The 21,512-nt window shown below is 39.5% G+C and overlaps 1 long non-coding RNA gene across 1 annotated transcript; it reads right to left on the reverse strand.

The window, feature by feature from the left end:
- Window positions 1–391: 391 nt before the first annotated feature.
- On the reverse strand, window positions 392–3,551 carry LOC142107720 (uncharacterized). Its single transcript, XR_012680001.1, has 2 exons — window positions 1,338–3,551; window positions 392–1,147 (listed from the first exon to the last, which is right to left on the reverse strand). It is a non-coding gene; the product is annotated as an uncharacterized LOC142107720 (long non-coding RNA).
- Window positions 3,552–21,512: the final 17,961 nt, after the last annotated feature.

A 21,512-nucleotide genomic window follows, 5' to 3' on the forward strand; every position in this document is an offset into this window, starting at 1 on the left:
TCAATGTGAAAAATCCAAAATCAGAATCTAAGAAGTCACAATTAGGAAAAAAAAGTTTGTATATTAAATGATAAATTTGCCTTAGCCCTAAGTGGTGACTGACACTTTTCTTATTGTTTTTTTCAGTGGGAATCATTTTTATAAATAATTTGGTAACATTCTTACATGATCTTTAATAGATTAATTGTAGACTCACATACAGTATGTGTCTGGCTAAGCAGAGAGTCCCAAAATTCTACTATAATAACTATAATAAATCCTGTACTGGTGTTCTGTCATTTTCAAGTTCTCGTTACAAATTCAGCAACTGTTGGGAGATAAATAGACTATTTTTATGGGTTTTTAGCTAATCCTAAAATATTTGAAAAGAGTTTGGACACAATAAACGGTATTAGTTATAAGTTGCTCTTTAATCAGTTGATATTTTGTGACCTTCAAACCACAAACTAAGTAGACTAGATGTAAGCAATTCATCTCCCAATTACCTATCATTTTATTTCACACAGCAATTTACCTCTCAGCGTTTTGTCCCACTGTCAAAGCACAGGGGGAAGAAGAGGGAAAAGGTGAGGAAGGGAGGGTAGTACATATAAGAAATACAAATAATGAAAAAAAAAACAGCCCAGAGTCTGTTATACAAGCGATGATAGAAGCTAAATGATAAGTAAACAACTGGATGAAGTAGTGGTAGAATTATACAACACTGGAAGTCCTACACACATGTGCAGACAAACATCTGATAACAAAATAACCCCTGATCCCAATGACATTTGTAAAAGTGTTTTGCAACTAAAAACTTTAAATTACTCTTCCATCTAAAAAATATATCTCTCCTTGGTAGTGACTATCATTATTTGAAAACCATTTTTTGCCTTAGAAATGTTGCCATTTATAAAATCCAAAAACAGTAGCCACAATTATGAAAAAATGTTTGCATTGTAAATTATACATTTGTCACAAATAAACAATGTAAACGACAAATAAACAATGGGGTTAATGTGCACGAAAATGCTTATTCAGTGTCATGGATAAAATAAATGCCAATTAGGGGCTGAGAACTATGTTGATAATGAGTGACCTCAAAAGAAAAGAACTATAAAACTGGCCATCCAATGTCCTTCTTTGGTTAAAACATTTCTTCTTTGTCCTGCAGAAGAAATCTTTATTATGGATTTGACAGCGAGGGAACAAGGTTACCATTCGCTCATGTTTATTATTGAATAGCACAATTTGTAGTTCAGTTTCTACAATATATTTTATATTAACACATGAATATGTAAAATAAAATCTATTTTCACCATTATTTGAGTGTGACTTATTTTTACTTTTATACCTACCTGTCTACAGCTGCGGAGCGCTGCTTGCAGTATGTTGTGTGGTGTTGTACAGGAGCTGTGGTCTCTAGAGTTTGAGTACGGGGATGTGAGCATGGACCATGGAGGTGAATGATTAAGTAGTTCCTGGTTTTCAGAGCTGGGCATTTGAGAGGAAAAATTGTAAGTAAAGAAATGAGTTCTGTTAGGGTTAAGCATCTGATGTAACTAAAGATGCAGCAGTAGTATAGGTAGGAGTGGAGATGTTAAGTTGGGGTGTATAGGAGTGGAGAGGAAGGGGGAGGGAAGTAATGTAATGGTGGTGTGTGCTAGGGGGTAGAGTGTGGATATTCTTTAGTTTTAAGAAAGGGTATTTTCATTGGATAGGTGGGGTACTGGTAGATGGGAGAGGGTGGGGTTGTGTCTGGCAACAGATGTGGAAAGATGTGGGATATTAATATGCCGATAGGGTAGGTATTGGGCTGGAGTGTTGCTAAATTGGAAGAGGTATTTTAGAATATAACAGACTTCAAGATGTGGGGTGGGGTGGGGTGAAGTCTAGTTATATCAGGGGTATTGAGGGTGGATCCAGTACACCTGTTAGAATATATATTGGGTGGTTAGTATGAGAAGGGTAGGACTAGCTGTAAGTGGGTGAGATGGTGACTACAATGATAGGTATAAACAAAAGTTGGTTATAAATTAGGTGAGGAGTTAAATAGAGTAAAGAAATAAGTTTAGATAGAACAGTGAATCAATATATAAAGATAAAACAGTACATCAATAGATAGATAAATGCATCAGTAAAACAATAAGTATAAATACAAATAAAATTCTAAATTAATGAATAGTTATATAGATGAATGACTCAATAAATATCAGAATGATACAAGTGTAGGTAGATCCAAACACGAGTGGGTTCTGTTTGCTTTTATTTCTGTTGTTTTATACTACCCTAAGAATAAATAATACATTTTCTTAGCAATCCAGCATACAGCTTAATGATATAAGTAATAACAATAACAACAGCAGTTCAACTGTACATTTAGGGCTGTATTATGTTCTTTTCTTTTGACACTCTTTCAGTAAATAATAATAAGCAGGCTAACTTTCCATCTAAAGCTGTCTGAGTTGATAAACATATTACTTAATTAACAATTAGCATACCCTTTCATATATATATTTTTTAGGAATATATTTTCTCGCTCTTTCTTCTGCATTACACCTCAACAGACTATCCTTCTTCCTCCTCTTCACTTCTACCATCAGCCTTATATGCTAGCTGTGGCTTAATGCTGCTCTTTACCTGCATGCTCTGCCGGTCACACTAACACTTCCCTCTACTGATTTCCAATCGGAACACTTTAGTCTAGATGATTGACAGAATGGGTGATCGTATAGACCATCCCACTGGCAGTTGCACTGTTGCACCAAGTATGGCATTTCTAAATGGAACCTTCTCCTTGGACCAGGTAGGTAACAGGTAAATATCAATCGTTACATGAATACAATAACCAATGCTAAGTTGTTCTATAACACATTAAGTTCCACAACACAACACAAGTTAGATAAGCCATTACATGTCCTTGTATAAGCATGTTATGGCAGCTACATTATACTAAGTACAATGAAGTGTTTGGAATGACTTAAACATGTGGTAAACAATAAGGGTCATTTATAAGGCAGCATAAGTGTTATATTATGTTGTCATGTATCTACTTTTCCGCTTTATATCAGTAAACACATGGTTTATGCTGGAGGTGACAAGGTTTTGTTTTTTCTGAAAGGAAGAGCTGGGCAGACCATGGCATTCCTTGCAGAACTTTATGCATAATGCCGACTAGGCACAGAAATGGGCGTTTTTCCTTCCTTGCAAAAGAACCTTCCTTTTACAAATCACGTCTTTACTTTGAATGACACTTTACATGAAAAAGCAAATTTACATTTGCAGAAACAATAATTTAATGAAAATAATGTGAACTAGAAATGTATTACATGAAATAATAATGTCATTCTCAGAAATAAGGCTTAAATGTAAAAAAAATGAATTCATGGAGTGGTCCTAAAGTAGGAGCAGCCTGGAATTTGAAATTATATTTTTACTTTTTCCGGTCTTGCAATAACACAAATTGACACGTAAAGTTCTTACATGACGGCACTTCCATAAACTATACAGTGAGTGCAACTAGGTATATGTGAGTCAGTCAAATATGCACTAGTTTAAAACGAAATTTGCTGTTCATCTTACATTATGTTCTAAGCCATTGTTATGGTTCTTTAAACATTCTGTAGCCAACACTATGCAAACTGGTTCATACATGCCAAACATATTTTGACTGTGGTGATGCCCATTCCAGATGTCCCCATGCCATTGGCCGTGAAAAATCAAGACCGTTGAAAGGTATGCATCATTCCTCACAGTAATTAAGATGGGGTTTATATACACCGTAAGTACTGTTTTATAAATATATACTAAGGGCACGGTTTTAAACATGCTAAGGGGCATATTCAATTGACGGCGGGATCGCCGAAAATCCTGCGCTCAAAAAATATTACCGTTAATATGGTAACATCTCGCTGGATTTCAGCTCGCAGCTCCCTGAGCAAGTAAATTACCGTATTAACGGTTTTCCCGCGCAGGATTACCGTAAGAACGGCAATATTTTTGGAGCGCGGGATTTTCGGCGATCCCGCCGTCAATTGAATATGCTCCCAAATGTGTTAATAATGAGTGTGTAACTTAGTGTGAACACAGTACCGTACCCTGGTATATGCATAGGCCAAACTACATTGTCACAACTGATATATTAGCACATGTACTATACAAATAAGAATTGTTGTCTTTAGATTATACAGTGGTCGAAGTGTAAATATAGAAGTGGCGGTATGAAGAATGGAATGGAAATGTAAGTGAATTAAATTTGATAGTTTTACAATGAAGGTGGTAGGAGAAGTGGCGGTATGGCTTACCACTGTATACACCCCTACTTCGACCACTGAATATATATATAATATCATATTAAATGTACAATAAGTAGGTGTGCCATATTATAAATATAAATAAGAAAACGCAAGTAAAAAAAGAGAGAAAGAAATAAAGACAGAAAGAAAGAAAGAAAGAAAGAAAGAAAGAAAGAAAGAAAGAAAGAAAGAAAGAACATAAAACCCACTAGTACTAACTATAAAAATACACAGTTCTCATATCTTCACTTGTTGCGTTTGCATTCCCATCTCTAGTATCTGCTACATTCTACCACCATAAAGAGAAAAATACAATGAAAGATAAGATGGAAATAAAACTAAAACAAACCATTCTTCCCAATCATTCATCGTCAACTCATAAAGCCAAATTCTCTCAAACAAGCAATATACCACTGCGTGAAATTTGAGCTGCCTTCTAGCTAAATTCCAACATTAGTCACAGTCCATTTTACAATTTTTTTCCTCTCCAAATAGAAAATTTCAGTTCCAGCTGTAGCAAAATTTACAGGAGAAAAATGTAGGTGGAAATGTTTGTAGTTCCCGATTACAGGTGACAACAGAAAGAAGTATGTAGAAAGAATAACAGTTTGCTCGGCTTGACAGATGTCAAATTCAACAAGTCAGGAGCAATGTTGGCAATGTTACAGTGAGTGGGAAACTTTCAACACCCACTGAAAAGAAAAATATTAAAAATAAAATGTTATGCCATATGGGTTACAAGTTTTGTTGCATCGTCATGACTGAAAGCAGAAGTACGGGGTTGCTTGTATTAACTTGTTACAGGGTAAGACAACAATGCTGTGTATACAGCATAAGTGGCAGGTGAGGGTGATTAATGCTCAATGGTTGTGACAGGAATAAGTTCACTTCCTTATATGCATCCGTTGTGTGAGATATCACCTGCCCTAGTCATAAAAACATTTCACCTACCAATCTGTAAATGTACCAGCAGCAAAGCTAATAACCGTATAGAAAGATTTCTATGCAAACAAGAAAGGATGTAAAAATTTCTGGTGTTGTTTTTTAATTTTTCAAAACCATGAAGAGCCTTCATGACTATAAAGGATGTAACCTGATGATCACTAACAAGTAAATTCACCTCCCTAATAGCCACAGAGCCTGTATATCAGTTCAGCCCAGCATTTATCACATTACAATGAGGATAGAATATCATATTCCTGACTAAATCTCAGCGCATGACTGGGTAACATGAGGGCTATCACCCTGAGAGATCACATAGTGAGGACAGTAATGCACAGAACTTTTGCAAAGTAAACACTGTTTATTCTGGGTCACTTGATACTGCCATCTGAAATTTTGGACTTTTTTTGAATATACAGCTAGATATACATATACTGTATATTAACAAAAGTGACCTAGCCATTGTAAAGTATAATTGTAGAAATAATATTTTGAAAGAATGCGGTTAATGTAATTTAGTTATGATAATTATGGCAAAGCTGAAATATACTTGGGTCAGGTTCTTGCCCTACATTGAATTCTGATTGGCTGTCAGAGTTCAGTGCAGGACAGGAAACAGCTATGTTCAGTATAGTAGAGATCTGGCTGGAGAAATTACTGTTCAGAATGGGAGGGAGCCACCAAGAGGAATTAGCAACAGCGACGGTCATTAAGTATATACATATATGCTGCATCAGGCTTGGCTCTGTATATTATCTTTGGCACCAGAAATGGCTCAAATACGTTCACATAGTAATTAGTATAAAATGTTGAAAGAATATTATAATTTTAATGCAGCTTATTTAATTTATTGCAGCTTATGATTCCAAACTCCCTGTCTCCTATGTTCTCCCTGACTCCTTAGCTTGACCCTCACAATCTATGCATCTCATTCAGTGTCCTCCTAACTTCAGTACATTGTCACTAACTGTCCTGCTTTTTCCATCTGATTGTACTTACTATCATTGTACTTGCCTCTTCCCCTCTCCCTTGCTCTTCCTTATTCCCACCATCACCCTTCCCCTCACCTGCCCTTGCCCTTTCTCCTGCTCTAACTCCTTGATCCCTACAGCCCTCCTCAGTCTAATTAACCACAATCCATCTTCCTCTGTTTCTTAATCTTTGCCTCCTCCCTGCTAGCTCCTCACCTCCACCCCTGACTCCTCATCTTCCTCATGATGCATTGTGTTCCCTACCTCTCCATTCTGACCCATCTATTCTTTCCCTACCTACCCCCATCTACACTGCCCCAACCTCAACAGGCCGGTCTCACTCACCTTCCCTCTGACCTCCTCCTCCTCACTTCTCTCCTTCCGTCTACTGGTTACATCTCCCTAAACCCTGGTCCTTGTCCTATCCCCACTCTATGCCCTCACCCATAACCTGCCCCAGCGTTTCCCCTTTTTCTGCTATTCTCACTAACTTTACCCACATCTACTCACTCCTCTACCTCCCTTTCTCCTGTGCCCTCTGGAATTCCAGATCTGTGTGCATCTAACTGGCCTTCATCCATGACCTTTTCACCTCTAACTCCCTTAACCTCCTCACCATCACTGAAACTTGTCTCACCTCCTCTGATACTCCTTCTCCCACTGTTCTCTCCTGCAGAAGCTCCTTTTTCACTCACAACAACAGGACTGGTGATTGACCAGGTGGTGGTATGGGCTACATTTTCTGGGTCACTCCCACTGAATATCCCTTTCTTCTCTTCATTTGCATGTCATTTCATTTGCCTCTTTTTCCCTATACACTTTAATTTTGTGGTCATCCATCGCCCTCAGGGACCCATTTCACACTTCCTCGAAAACTTTGAGTCCTGGTTCCGGCACTTCCTGTCACTTGACATCACTCATGCATCCTTTAATATCCCCATAGACAACCCCTCTGTTGCAGCGGCCTCTAAACTTCTCTCTCTCACCTCCTCCTTTGGCTTCTCTTAATGCATATTCCTCCTCACCCGAAGCCTTGGCCACTCCCCATTACCATTATCTGACAACTACCTCCTCTCCTTCAACCTCTTCTAACCTCCTGCACCCTCTCCATGACTCATCAAACGCCGCTAATCAAATGCAATCTTGATGTCCTCGACCCTTCTATCTTCTCTTGATCACTTGAAACACCCCAAGTACTTGCTGTACCGGGCCTCTAAATTTCTCTTGGTGGCCTTGCTTGTGATGCCTAACTAAAGGACTCTACATCCCTGAATGCTTGATTCCAACAGTGAAGGGTTCTATTGGTTCCATAATGTTAGGGGTTCCTAGCATGGCTTCAATGCAGTAAGTCCCTAGAAGACAAAATCAATACAAATCTCTAGTTAATACTAGTAAGTTATCTTCACCCCATGTTGCAGCATTTCTTTCTTAACAGAAGGGATATCTTCCATGATGACAATTCCTCCATCCACAGACCACAATGGTTTAATGAGCTTGACGCTGATGTTATGCATATGTCATGGTCTTTTAAGTCACCAGTGTTTAACCTAATTTAGCATTTATTGGCTATTCTGGAACAAAGTTTGAGGCCCAACTCACTGTTAAGTGATTTTCTATTCATGTTTCCATTTCTTGCCCACTACCTGTATTTTCAACAATTGAGCAATATATGGCTGGTGTCATGGTCGTCTGATTTTCTTGGTCCAATTTGGAACTCTTGGGTCTTGCTGAAGCAGGAGTGTGAGAGAAACTAAAGTCATTAATCAAACCTCTGTTCATCTGGAATGCACAGAGTAGAGCTATCAGGAAGGGAGCTTAGGATCGGAGTCTGCGCTAGAGTACAGTACTGGATTCCGCCATAGTAACACTGTGGAACTGTTTGTGGGAACTCAACCCTGCACCTTTAACCAGGCACACAGAACTGGGACTTTAAGAACTACTCCTCCTCTCACGCACGTATCCAAGACTTCTCCCGCGCCGCTCCCCTCCATTGGAACAAGCTCACCCGCTCCATCAGAACTTCCCCTAATCTGTCCTCTTTCAAACGAACATTAAAAACCCACCTTTTCCTTAAAGCCTTCCAGTCTCATGCCTAAACTCCCACCGGTCGGCTACCTCTCTTTCTCATCCCTTCTTCCCTTCTCCCCCTTCCTCCCATCTCTCCGTCTCATCCATGTGTCTGTCTGTCTTCCCCTCCCTTTAGATTGTTCGCTCCTTTGAGCAGGGCTCTCCTACCTTCTGTTTCCATCACTTTTAACTGCGCTCTCCAGCTACTCAGCTCACCTCCTCTCAGTCCCTCTGCCCTGTCTCCTCTCGCTTCTCTCCGCTCCCCTCAGTGACTCTCAACCTGTCATCAGTGCCCACCCTCTTGGGCCATAGTTACCTGCCTGTACTCACTTTTCCCCTCCCTCCCTCTCTCATGCTGTGCCTGAGCCCCCAGAGTTATAGTGCTTACTGTTACTTGTACTGTGCTGTTTCACCTTGTACTGTGCCATTGTTTGTCCTTGTACGGCGCTACGGATACTTTGTGGCGCCCTATAAATAAAAATTAATAATAATAAAAAATAATACTAAGAACTCAAAATGTGCACACACGGAAACCCAGAACAGAATGAGCTGGAACTGGAGAAAGGAACTCCAAACTTAGAACTGTGGCTGGGAAAGGAGGACGCAGGATTGTGAGACAGCTGCAGACTTGGAACCCACACACAGGTACACAGAACTGGAACTGAGCCCTAGAGACTAAGAACCAGTCCCATCCACAAGACTGGAGATATTGTCAAAAACCGTGAGCACCGCAGAATTAGCACAAGATGATGCAAAGTTCTTGCTGAGGTGTGAGCACACTTGAGGAATGCAGAATTCTTGTAGGAGGATGTGCAGTTTGAAAAATGCAAGGTATTTGCAGAAACTTTAACACTTTGGGAAGTGCAGGAAGTTTTTGCAGAAAGATGTGCATTTTGGAAATGCAGGGTACTTGCAGAGAGATGGTCATTAGGTAATGCAGAGTACTTGCAGACAGATGATCGCTTGGAAATGCAGTGTATACAGGAACAGCGCTTGAAAGAACTGGAGCCTCCAGCCAAGAACTATACTCAGGAGAGAAAGTGTGTTGTTCTGGCACTGTGCAGATCTCAGCTGCAAGTGTTCCTAATAGCTATTATTTGCGCAGATCATGTGATCACAGCTGCTGAATCTGCATGGTCTGGAAAGATCATCTAACTGAATCCAAGATGGCCACGCCCATGCAGCAGAACAAACAGTATGTGTTTGTTTATAAATGAAGATGTGGCGGTCAGGAATGCTGCAGGCGACCAGGAGGAACCCGGATAGCCGTGAGATGACAGCGGTGGACATAGTAAGTGCAACTAAGATCCTGATGTGTGACAGATGGTAATTGAGGAGCCTAGCAAGGGGTACTAAAAAGTGGTAATCAGTTGGCATACAGATAGCAATTTGGGGTAGTTATCTCTGTGCAATATATGTCTGGCAATAGGGGTATGTGAGCAATACATGACTGACAATAAGGGTATCTGTAAAATATATGAATATGACACTATGCAGACATACTGCATAAATATATCACATAATACTATAAATGTACATATAAAGAAAGAGTCAGCTACCAGAACCGAGAGGACAAAAAGGAGGAAATCTGCATAGAGAAAGAAAAGGACGTCTAATAGTGGGCCACTGTTCCAATGGTCTAAGACCATATACCTCGATTTTCCCTTACTAAAATATAGCAGAGGGGCCCCAACAAATGTAACTTTCATTTTTTATACTGCACTAGAAGTTGACTGGTAAAATCTAATTGATCACTATGGGTAATACCCACTTTTCCATTTGCAACAGTTTTAATGCCTGTCCCCAAATGGGTTTGTAAAATTCACATTTGACAACAACAGTCTCCAGATTAAAATAACAGGTTATTATATTCCCCTTAGGAAGAAAAATATAGAATTAAGCAATCCCCTCTCTACTCATCCTGAGTAAGAGACCATTCCGAGTCATATTTGAAGCTTGAATATTTGTTGAGGAAGCTCTCAGTCTGAGTACTTTTAAATATAAATTCTCAAGTTAGGTGTTGACAGTTGACAGAGTTTAGTTAAGCCTCCTATTGTTATTGATAGCACTCTTGATGTCTCTCAATTAAAAGTAACACAGGAAGACATCAGACCGTGTTTGCCCCAATGAATTTACCCAAAGTCTAGGACACAGAATGTGTGACAGTGGTTTAGACATCTCTAAAATGCATGATCTTGAATGAGAATTCAAACGATTCATGTTATTATTATTATTATTATTATTATTATTATTATTATACATATAAACCTTAAACACTTCTGATACAGATTACTCCATTCAGTCTTTAGACAGTTGGCATTTAGGGAAAAAGCAGTAGAACAATCACATTCCAGCTAATCCCATTAATCTGGGTGTATATCCAATCTATACTAAGCAAATAAGCATTTAAAGATAAAGGTTTTCGGGGGCAAAAACAAGAGATTGTGAGCCCTTAATGAGGGCAATTAGTGTTACTTGTAACACCAAGATTACTTATTATGATGGAATAATTAAAAGAAAGCTGATGTATCTCCAATTTACATGCCAATGCATTAGAATGATTGAGGTGTAAGTTACATTATTATGCATACATTTGCAGTTTATGTAAAAATGTTTCTCCCTCCCTACAGCTAGGCCTACCTATTCACTGTCTAATACTGCCATTAACCTCCCTCTACAGATTAACCATAACCTTTCCCCTAGTTCCTAACAGTAAAGCCTCCCACTGTTACCCAACCTAACCTAAACTCCCCACTGCTGACTTACCATAACTACTGTGCAAATACCTTAATAATTAAAATTTAGCCTTCATGGCACCTCTGTAATAGAAGGAAAACAAAAGTACTATTTGCACTGTTCCATCGTGTCCCCTTTAAGTTCATTTAAATATCATACCTTTTATGACTGGGCTGACCATTGTATATATTGGTTACCTTGACTGGTCTCAAATTAACAAAATCACACACTGAAAAGCACTGATGCTCTTCCTCCCCTCTCTGGACTGTGAGGGTTAGCGTAATGTCGAAGATTTAATCAACTGGGGTGGCAACTCCAGTGGTACCATATCATGGATCAAGATCCTTAAGACCCCAGTCCATTTTACCAAAATTGAAAAACAAACAAACACACACACACACATAGTGTACTTTAATAAAACACTTCCAAACCACATTATAAATTATAAAATGAAAGAAAACTTCTCTTCTTTCTTGTTAATGCACTGTAATCCATGGGGAAACACTTTTCTTCTGTTTTGATCCATTGTAGTCTAATGATCAAAAGAGGAAGAAACAAGGACTCTTCATCTTCATCAGCCAATCAAAAGCATTTTTTCAAAAATGGCCTACCTGGAGTGGCTGATGAACACACATCAAAAGAGTCTAATTGGGGTGGGGGGCATGACTTGGGTTAAATGTTGCTCATGGAGGCTTAATGAGCAACATTTAACCCAAGTCATGCCCCCCAAGACCAATTTTGCAAGACTCATAATGCAAGACACAACTTGAACAGGCCATTGACGATTACATTGAATTTAACAATACCTCAGAGGTCTCAGCAGTGTCCATCTGGGAGGCTCATAAGTGTGTCCTTCGTGGTAAACTCATCCATCTGGGCTGGTTTATGAAAAAAATTAAAGGAAGCTCTTAAAAATCAGCTTCTCCAAAAATTACTACAAATATGAGATCGGAGACCAATAAATGATGTTAGGTAATCTCTGTCTTTGCCAGGAAAACACCTCCCCCTCCCTTCCCGCAGCCCCCCCATTTCCCATTTCTTTTTCTTACCCACCGATGCCCTGGCAGTATTGTTCTTTTCTTCCTTTCTTCTTTTCTCTTTCTCTCTTCCACTTGGCATCATAAACTGCTTATGCGTGCTTTATTAAGCACTTATTTTGGTGGCTTTACCAGCATTGTCTATGTTTGAGTATTCAGCTGTTAATACTGGTTTTAAAAATTAGTAAAATTACATTAAAAAAAATAAACGAGTCTAATTGACTATTAATGTGGGTGGGGGGGCATTCATAATGCTGTGAAGCTTCATTAATTTCATCGGGCCATTCAATTTATTAGGATTTCCTACATGATGTAGTGCACAATGCTGGTGTAATCATTCTTATTAACCACAAGTGAGTATGTACACAATGTGCTCACATGGGGATAAATGGGCTTTTTCGTGTACATGCTTTAAATGGACTGATATGGATAACGAAGCATCTAAAAAAGTGGCACAGTCGCATACTGACACAAGTATGAATGCATATGGGTATGTACACATAAACAGAATGGGTTTTAGCTTAACATGCGACTACATGCTTTCAAACTTGCGTTAAAAACAAAACTTAGGCACAGCATTTTATTGGGTAAACTATTTTCAGTGGACCATTTTTTATAGGGAGTAAAAAAAGGTGCTAAAATATTTTAATGGCATTTTCAGGTCTAATCCACATGTTAAAAATCCCTGCACTAACACACTTTCTCTCTCTCCTTCTCTCTCTCCTTCAAACATCTTCTCCCCAGATGCTGCCAATTTGTTCTAAAATCATGCACTCCAGAGTATTTCAGGATAGGGTCTTGTGGGCGGCAGTAACCTGTCAGGTCAGGTTATTGTGTATGTTAGGTTAAAGCTGTAGGCAGCAGGTTCAGTGGCATGGATGCAAGTGAGAAGACACAGACTAAGATTTAGATACTTAAGGAGCAGAGTTCCCCAACAGCACAGAGTGAGTTATCTGTGAGTTGACTGATGTGGGAGGTTTGTAGTGTCAGATATTCTATCTAATTTTATAGGCAGCATTTATTGATATTTGGTGTTAACATTTATGCACACATAGCCTCGTTCCGTGTTACAAGACATTTATTTTTATCTCCCTGGAAAATCTGGTTTGCGCAGCAGTGTTTGGCTGACATTCACAATATAAAATCTCAGTTGTATTGTCATCTTGTTTAGCTGCCTAATTGCTCATCTAAAAAAAAAAAGAAACCCAGATACAGCTGATGTGAAGCATGTTCTTACAAGCAAATAATCGGGGTTAAAAAGTTACTACACATCTGTGTTTAGCATGACAAATAGCACTTAATCTTCCAACTAGAGAGGAAATTGCCAGATATGCCTCATATGACAACAAGAAAATAGAAGGAGTGGTCATTCTTAATGTTCTTTGTATGGACAGCAAATGTGAGCAAACCTTGCTGATGGCCAAGGTGTCAGTCATTCTGATGGCATGTGAGATTTGAGTAGCGTTAGTACAATATATAGGTAATTGTACATTTCAAGCTAGGTAAACAGCTTTTCTTTCCCCAGTCATGATAACAAGTTATGACATAAGTGCAACTGTTAAAAGACACGTTCCAATGGAAAGAAAAGAGAGAAAAAGATGAATGAAGAACTTGATTTGTATTCAAGATTCATGCCAATATTTCAATCACAGAAATGTGCATGGGGTAAGAAGATGTTGCCTTTTCTAAAGTATGATTTCAGGCCACTATCAATATAATGGTATAGTAATTGTAATCATGAGGTTCTCCCAAAGAGAAGACCACTTTTAAATGGCAGCAATAAATCATTATTTTAATAAAAGTATATTCTGAGACGGATACTAACCTTCCTTCCCATTGCTGATTTACGAGAAGCAAAAGTGGCCATGTTTTTGAACTTTAAAGCCCTACTATTTAATATCAGTATATTTTAAACTTCCTTATTCCCATTTAAATTGAAAAGCGGAAAACCAATACGGCCAGAAACTTGTTTAGTCTACAAAAGATATGACATACTTTATTTTGGGTATCAAGCAAATGAAAACAGTAAAAGGATACAATTCCTAAAAATATTAATAATTAGTTTCATCAGAAGTCATAATAACTGCAAAATATGTAATTTACTGTTAAAAGGATATATTTGCCAAAGAGACTTTTCATGTCAGCAACGGTCAACTTTTATGTATTCAGTCTTTCATCACAGCCAAATGGAAATTCTTTTTAGCATATGGGTACACACACATTGTAAGAAAAGAACATTTTCCTTTAAGGACAAGTAAACGAGCTGCACTGAGTGACATGTGATTTGGTTGTTCTTTGTATATGTTCTAAATGATGAAACTAAATCAATTGGCAGCACACCCTTTTCCATACATAGCTACTGCATCAAGTGAAGCAAAACAAAAACAAATTCTCACAATACATGTAGCACAGTGTCAAATAGAGCTCAAAGAAATCCTACATCTGATTGCATAAACAACAAACACTAGTGATGATAGTTTGTGTCATGTCACTGGCACACTGTAACATTTGCAGGACTCCAGGAATGTAAGCTATACCGTATTGTAGACAGAAGTGGTGTTAATAGCTTGCTAGACATTCTGTGCAAAATAGGGCACATTTCTGCTAATCATCAGCATACACAGAATAATATAATTGTGGTTATTAAAAGTACATCTATGGTCACTGTACATTTCATGTATTTCAAAACCTCTACCCTTTTAATACACACTGAGGGCCTTATGTAGAGCTGGATGCAATTTACACTTATAGCTATAGCATGGAAACCCGCAGAGTGGGATCCCACTGCCATAATGCCAAACCAACCCTAGGCTGTCATAATGGGGCTGAATTCCCTTGGGAGGTCAGGCCTGCAAAAAAGGTGGACCCCACTCTAGGTATAACCAGCCCCGTGCTGAAAATCTCTAGGATTCTTCTCACTCCCCTGGGCGGTGGGTGTGGGGTAATAAAATAAATGTTAAAAAACATTTTGCCCATGGATTTCCAGCATGCCCAGGCTGCCATTAAGTGTTTGGGCATGCTGTATTACTACAAGCACAAGCATACCCATGACTCCCAGGGCATGCTGGCACTTGGGGAACCACAAGTGCCAGCATACCCTGGCACCTAGGGCCATCTGAGACATGTAGTGCACCAGGTAATAATATAAATAATACACTTACACAACTTTACAATAATTTTATTAAAAGAAAGCAAAAAAACACCCCATACACATACCTAATTTACCCTTTTTATTTCCTACCTAGATCCTGCCATGGCATCCTCTGCATCAGTTGTAAATCCATTGGATCCTGGGCTTGGCAAATAAAACCCCACTGATACATGATGCTATACCAGCTGCTAAGAGCGCCTGTTGTAAATATATAACATGGGGATTTCCCATGGCCTAAACGCAAGCCCTAAATTCACATCTTACAATTACTACTCCTTATACCTGGAGAGAAGGAATGGGAGAGGGAAGAAGCGGTTAAGCATAAGTCAAGTACATTTATGGTGTGTTCACGTAATTGGCATTCAAGTAGACTTTGTAGCAAACATGCCTATCAGGAGGTGTATCTCTTGCAGATGTTGAGGGGCTGTTGCAACGATGATGATGAGGATGACTATCAGAAGCACTCTCTAGCTGCTTCTGTTTGTCTGATTGTGTATTGACTCCTACAGCTGATAGTATCATCATTAGCGTTGAGGCTATATTGTATGAAGTCACATCCGTCTATTCCCATTACTTTACTGGCATATCCAATTGGACTACTGTAACGGGGCCATGGGGGACAAGGGCAACACACAATGTAAACCCTTCCTGACCGTGAACCATGCAGCATGTTTGATCCACCTAACACATCCGCCTTTAAGGAGGCCTGACCTTTGGTTCATAGAAGGGAAGATACTAAAGAGAGAGACAGGTTACATATAACACAACAACATGCAGTTCATTGGGGTGAGGTACGTTTTTTTCGGCTGCAATAATCCCAACAAGAGTGAGCCTGACATAAATATTCTGAAAAGTATCAGCCCAACAAGGATTAAATATAGACTTACTATATAACTGACATAGAAGTTTTCCTACACGCTTAATTGCTGCCAGATATAAAATGTTACAATGGTCGGACCCAATGTCTGGATTACAGTATACAAGCGCCGGGTCAGGCCATTGCCACTTTAAAATTGTCACTCTCACTCTGGCCATTGCAAATGACGCTATTTGTTTATGGAGAGATTTTACACAGTTGCATTTTATATCTAGTGGCAATTAAGCATGTAGGAAAACTTCTATGTAAGTTATATAGTAAGTCTATATTTAATCCTTGTCGTGCTGATACTATTCTGAATATTTATGTTGCGCTAACTCTTGTGGGGATTATTGCAGCTGAAAAAGTGAGTACCACCTGTTCATCGCATTACTTGCCCGTGACCACCTCCCAAATGGTCACCTTTCTCTGCTCTGAAGAAATGACTGATCCAGCTACTTACCTGCTTGAGCCACCAGTATTCACCGGCACATAGCTACAGTGCAGGCCTCCGTCTGCTGCCCTGGCTTAGAAGCCAGGGTTAAAGGCAGCAGACGGAGGCCTGCTGCCTTTAACCCTGGCTTAGAAGCCAGGGTTAAAGGCAGCAGGCCTCCGTCTGCTGCCTTTAACCCTGGCTTCTAAGACTGTCACTTGGGAACTCAGGACTCTGTGTCCTTGCAAACCTACTCAAAGGCCACTTGCCTCCGCACTCACACCAGATGGTGTTTCCGCGCTCACACAGGGTCTCTTGTGCCTCCCTGTTTCAGCCCTCCCTTTGTATCCTTCTACCAAAAAGGGCCCTGCTCTACACAAGCGCCTAATGCCTTAATAACCTCAGGTGGCCTAGTACCCTAACTCACTTCAGGTCCTTGTGTCCTCCTAACACTAAGGGCCTTTCGTCCTCCTACTTAACCCAAGAGCCTTGTGGCCTCCGGACCTAAGGTCCTTGGGCACTCCTAATCTAAGGGTTTCGTGGCCTATAAACTAATGGGCCTGGGACCAACCTAAACTATAGGCCTTGTGCCCAGCGAAATCTATGGGCCTTGTGCCAAACTAAACCTTTGGTCCTTGTGCCCAGCTAAATCTACCTGCTCCCTAATGAGGCTGGACCTTGTATCCACTACTTGCCCACTGGCCTAGTGCCCGAATTGTGCCTCGGACCTTCTACCCGATCTAACCAGCAGCGATTATACTTACCTGCTCCATGCATGATAATCAACTTGTTTCCGTCGTCTTCATACCTTCTAGACCCTCCAGCTGGCGGCGCCTCTTCTCCTCTTCGACGTGATCGTTTTGGCTGTCTGCTTAGCAGGGGTGCTCTTAGTTCTTACAAGAGCTCCCTGCTGCTGCAGACTTCTTCTCTTTGGAACGCGCCTCCTCCGTCTTCTTCTTGTGGCAAGGTAGCTCTTAGCCCTTACAAGGGCTCCCAACCAATGCTGCTGTCTTCTGTTCTTGATGCGGTGCCTCTGGATGTCCCACGTTGTCCGTCCTCTCTCACCACCACTGGACTCCTCTAATGGCGCCACGCGTGGAGGCTTAAATAACCTCCATCTCATTGGAATTGCACGGTGATGCAGCGGCGCAAAGGATTCGATTGGCCAGAGGTGAGCAGGGAGTGGCTTACGTTTCCGGCCGCTAATTGGCCAACAGGGGAAAGTGAGTCCTGATTGGCTCACCTGCACACTGCTGCCAGCACCTGTATGGAAGAAATTAATGGACTTACCTGCACTGGATCCCAGGATGGATAAGTGTAATATTCTTCTCTCCTTGCCTTCTCTTCTGTTCTTCTCCCAGCTTCTTCCTTCTTCTGTCTTCACCCTCTTGAAGGGCACCTCGGTGGGGCACACTTTCACATTACAGCAGGAAAGAAAATTCCCATGTGATTTATAAAAGAGATAACAACAGATGTATTTTATTTCATTAAATAAAGACCCAATTTTCACATTTATTAATAACACTCTATAAACACTCTTGTCTCTTGTGTTTATGACACTTCATTACATTCTACTGTGTACAAACAGGGTCATGGAACTTTCACATTTACTAGAATGTTCTACCCCATCTCTACACTATTGTGGGATGAAGGTATACACACTTTTTACTCCTGGCATAACCTGGCACAAATCCTAGTTTTATACAGCTGGACACATCTTGAGATACATACACCTGAATAAATGCATGTAAATGCTTTTTATCTTGTGTGTGTCTTTTGTTGTGCACAAATATGTCCTACTCTACATATATGATTAAAAAGGGGGAAGGGTAGAAGAATATTCAAAACATGAAACCATTTCAGGTTTTGGTACCTATGGCTTATGTCCTATCTCCTGATTAGATCCATCTGGATCGTGACTTATTTAGGTTTTCACCTGAGATCAGTCTTTCTCATAGCACTACTGAGTTGTGTTATGGTACAGATAGAAATATTAAAAATGGCAATTCTTTCATAGACCAAAAGTTGCTGCAATACCAGCCGAAGCTGCTAACATGGGGGGATATATTTGGGTGCAGAAGAAATGCAAATTCCAGTTGAGATCGGCTGACAGTTGGAGAAAATGCTGTCAAGTAGAGATAAGTGACACAATTCAGCATCATTCTTTATGTTTTACTGTTCACACATCTCAAAACATTTTGCACACAGTCAAAGAGCGTTGCAGTTAGTGATTAAGCTCACTCTCAATTTCTTATATTACAATCAAATCCTATATTTATGATAATGGTTTGTGCTTCAGTCATTATTTACACAGCTAGTAAGCAATGGTAAGAGAGAAGTTCAGAGGGTTTGAGTTGGAGTATGTTGTTGTTGTTGATGAATCTATTGATGTTTGTTGACCTGTCATTTTTCACGTGGTAGCGACTAACGATCAATCTGGTGAGCCCCGACCACCAGGTACAATTTACAAATAGAGCAGTTTCTGACCAAATGGAGCAATCCGGCATCTATTAACTGAAGACTGCATGCCAGACTGGGCACTCCTTTTAAACTGTACAGACTAACATTGTAAGCATACTATCATTTATCTGTCACAAGACAATAGTTTGCACAGAAAAGAAGACTTTTATAAATCCATTTTATGTTACCGCACTTCTTGTATTTTAGCTGAACATTTAGCTGGTTGCCTGCCAAAATATTCAGTTTTTGTCCATGGCTGTTCATTTGATACCTAGCATTTTAAAATGAAAAGTGATATGTGTCTTTAATGTTATATGAATTCATTTACAATAGGTTTCTGCTATACTTGACATAATGTGTCTGACATCTTGTTTTCTTAAATGACTTTGTTAAAAGTTCCTGGAATATAATATTTTGTAGTTAGTGCATACATTTATGACTGTCTACTCTACAACCCATTACTATAGCAGAAGTGCTCCTGTTAAAATGTACTGAGTTAGTCACATAAGAATGTACAACGATTGTATCATATTCATATAATCTCATAAATTTCTGATTTTATATATATTTAAAAATAAATAAATTAACTGGCAAGTGTTAATACAAAAACATAAGTATTTTAGGTAAGTATAAGTAACAGAGAAGTATGTGTAATGCTACATATATATATATATATATATATATATATATATATATATATATATATATATACACAAGTTAACCCGTGCATGATACTCATGCATTCTAGTCAAATCAAGCTACTTAAGGTCTTAAAAAGGTTCTTGTCATGCATTTGGACCTAGCCCAGGCCTCCTCAGGGGAAGAGCATTAGTTCTGACGCAAGCGGCCTTTTTAATGTGTGTTCATGAGGTAAAATTACCTCACGAAAATGAGTTTGACCCCTCAACTCATAAATTTAGCCTTTACTATCCCTCCAACGGGGGGAAGGGGGGATGATGGAAGTTAACTGACTTGACTATTCAAATTTTTTTGTCAAATAATGTCAGTATACCAAATTTCAGGTCAATTGGATGAGCCCTTTCTGAGAAAATAGTTTTTTCCACACACACACACACACACACACACACACACACACACACACACACACACACACACACACACACTAACGCACGCCTCTACACATGTGTGTTCATGAGGTAAAATTACCTCATGAAAATGAGTTTGAGCCCTACCAAATTTCAGCCCTTTTTGAATTTTTTTCCCCACACACACTAAGAATTTAGTAGGTCAGTGTATAACTCTGCCCAGCAGGTGGCGCTGCAACTAGTTTTTTTTTTTTGCACACACAGATGCCACTAAGCATTTTGGGCTGTGCTCTGCGTGTGACGTCGGCGTTTGATGAGCGGAGGGCGGTGCTCGGCACTCGGCACTCGGTGGACACAACTGGTGCTGGGACATTAGCGGAGTGGAGGAGAAGGAAGCGTTAGAATCCTCTTCAGAAGTCCCTTACCTCTACATTCCTGTAACTGAGGCCACCAGAAAGGAACAATGAAATACTTACATGTTGGCTAGCTGGAGGCAGAGAAGACTTGTAGAGCTCAGAATATCGGCTCCTACTTTGGAAGTATTGATGTCCGTCACGTGCTGATTCGACTCGAGCTATTGACTATTGAAGGACACCACTAGCACAGGAATTGATAGATCGCTGTGTATTTTACTGATAAAGGCAATTGTTTTGGTTTCTGCTCCATAATGGGTGCACTCCTTTCTAGATGGAAGGCCAAGCCTTCCACTGTTGAAGTTTTAGAGAAAATGGAAAAGAAGAAAGATATGATGTTTACAGTATGCTGATGTTTTTGACTGGACACCAGACTTGCAGTTGCTGAGTATGCTGACCACTTAATATTAAAAGAGGAGTGGTTGTTAAGCTGGGTTCCAGTCTTTGGATTAATCATACAGATAAGCGATATAATTTCCTTTGGGTGTGTAATACTATGGTGATGGGCTATCACTAACACACTGCTCCTACTAATCCTATGCCTTTATTATTCTGTCTTTTATATGTGCAAACTGGACTAATATCCTTGGTCCTATAAGACCGTCCAGCAAACGTGGAACTTTGATCCATTGACTATACTATTATTTTCCCACTGAACCTGGGATAAATTCCTAGTAACACACCATTGTGCGCCGTATCCTTGTTTGACTTTCTATATATATATATATATATATATATATATATATATATATATATATATTATTATAAATGAATGAGATTATTTTTTCTGTGAGAAAACGTAGGGGATGCTAGGAGTGGCGTTCTTATCTAACGCCCTACATATTTTTGCTTTGCATGCATTATTAGCGCCATTTATCAGCATTATGTTATACATAGAGAAAATGCTTTCAATTTTACAATTATACATATGACCTCTAGAAAATGATAGCTCAAATCTGATTGGGTGCTATGAGTTTCCGTTTTCATTTTAGAATGTTTAGTAAAATCACATTTAAATCAAACAGACACCTGCTTTTATGTCTAACTTGTACCAGATTAGTCAATGTTATTTGCTGATGGCTGTAGTTAGTGCACATGTACATTTTATTAGTTAATAACCCCCATA

Source organism: Mixophyes fleayi, chromosome 1 (assembly GCF_038048845.1).
Source record: "Mixophyes fleayi isolate aMixFle1 chromosome 1, aMixFle1.hap1, whole genome shotgun sequence".
Classification (NCBI taxonomy): Eukaryota; Metazoa; Chordata; class Amphibia; order Anura; family Limnodynastidae; genus Mixophyes; species Mixophyes fleayi.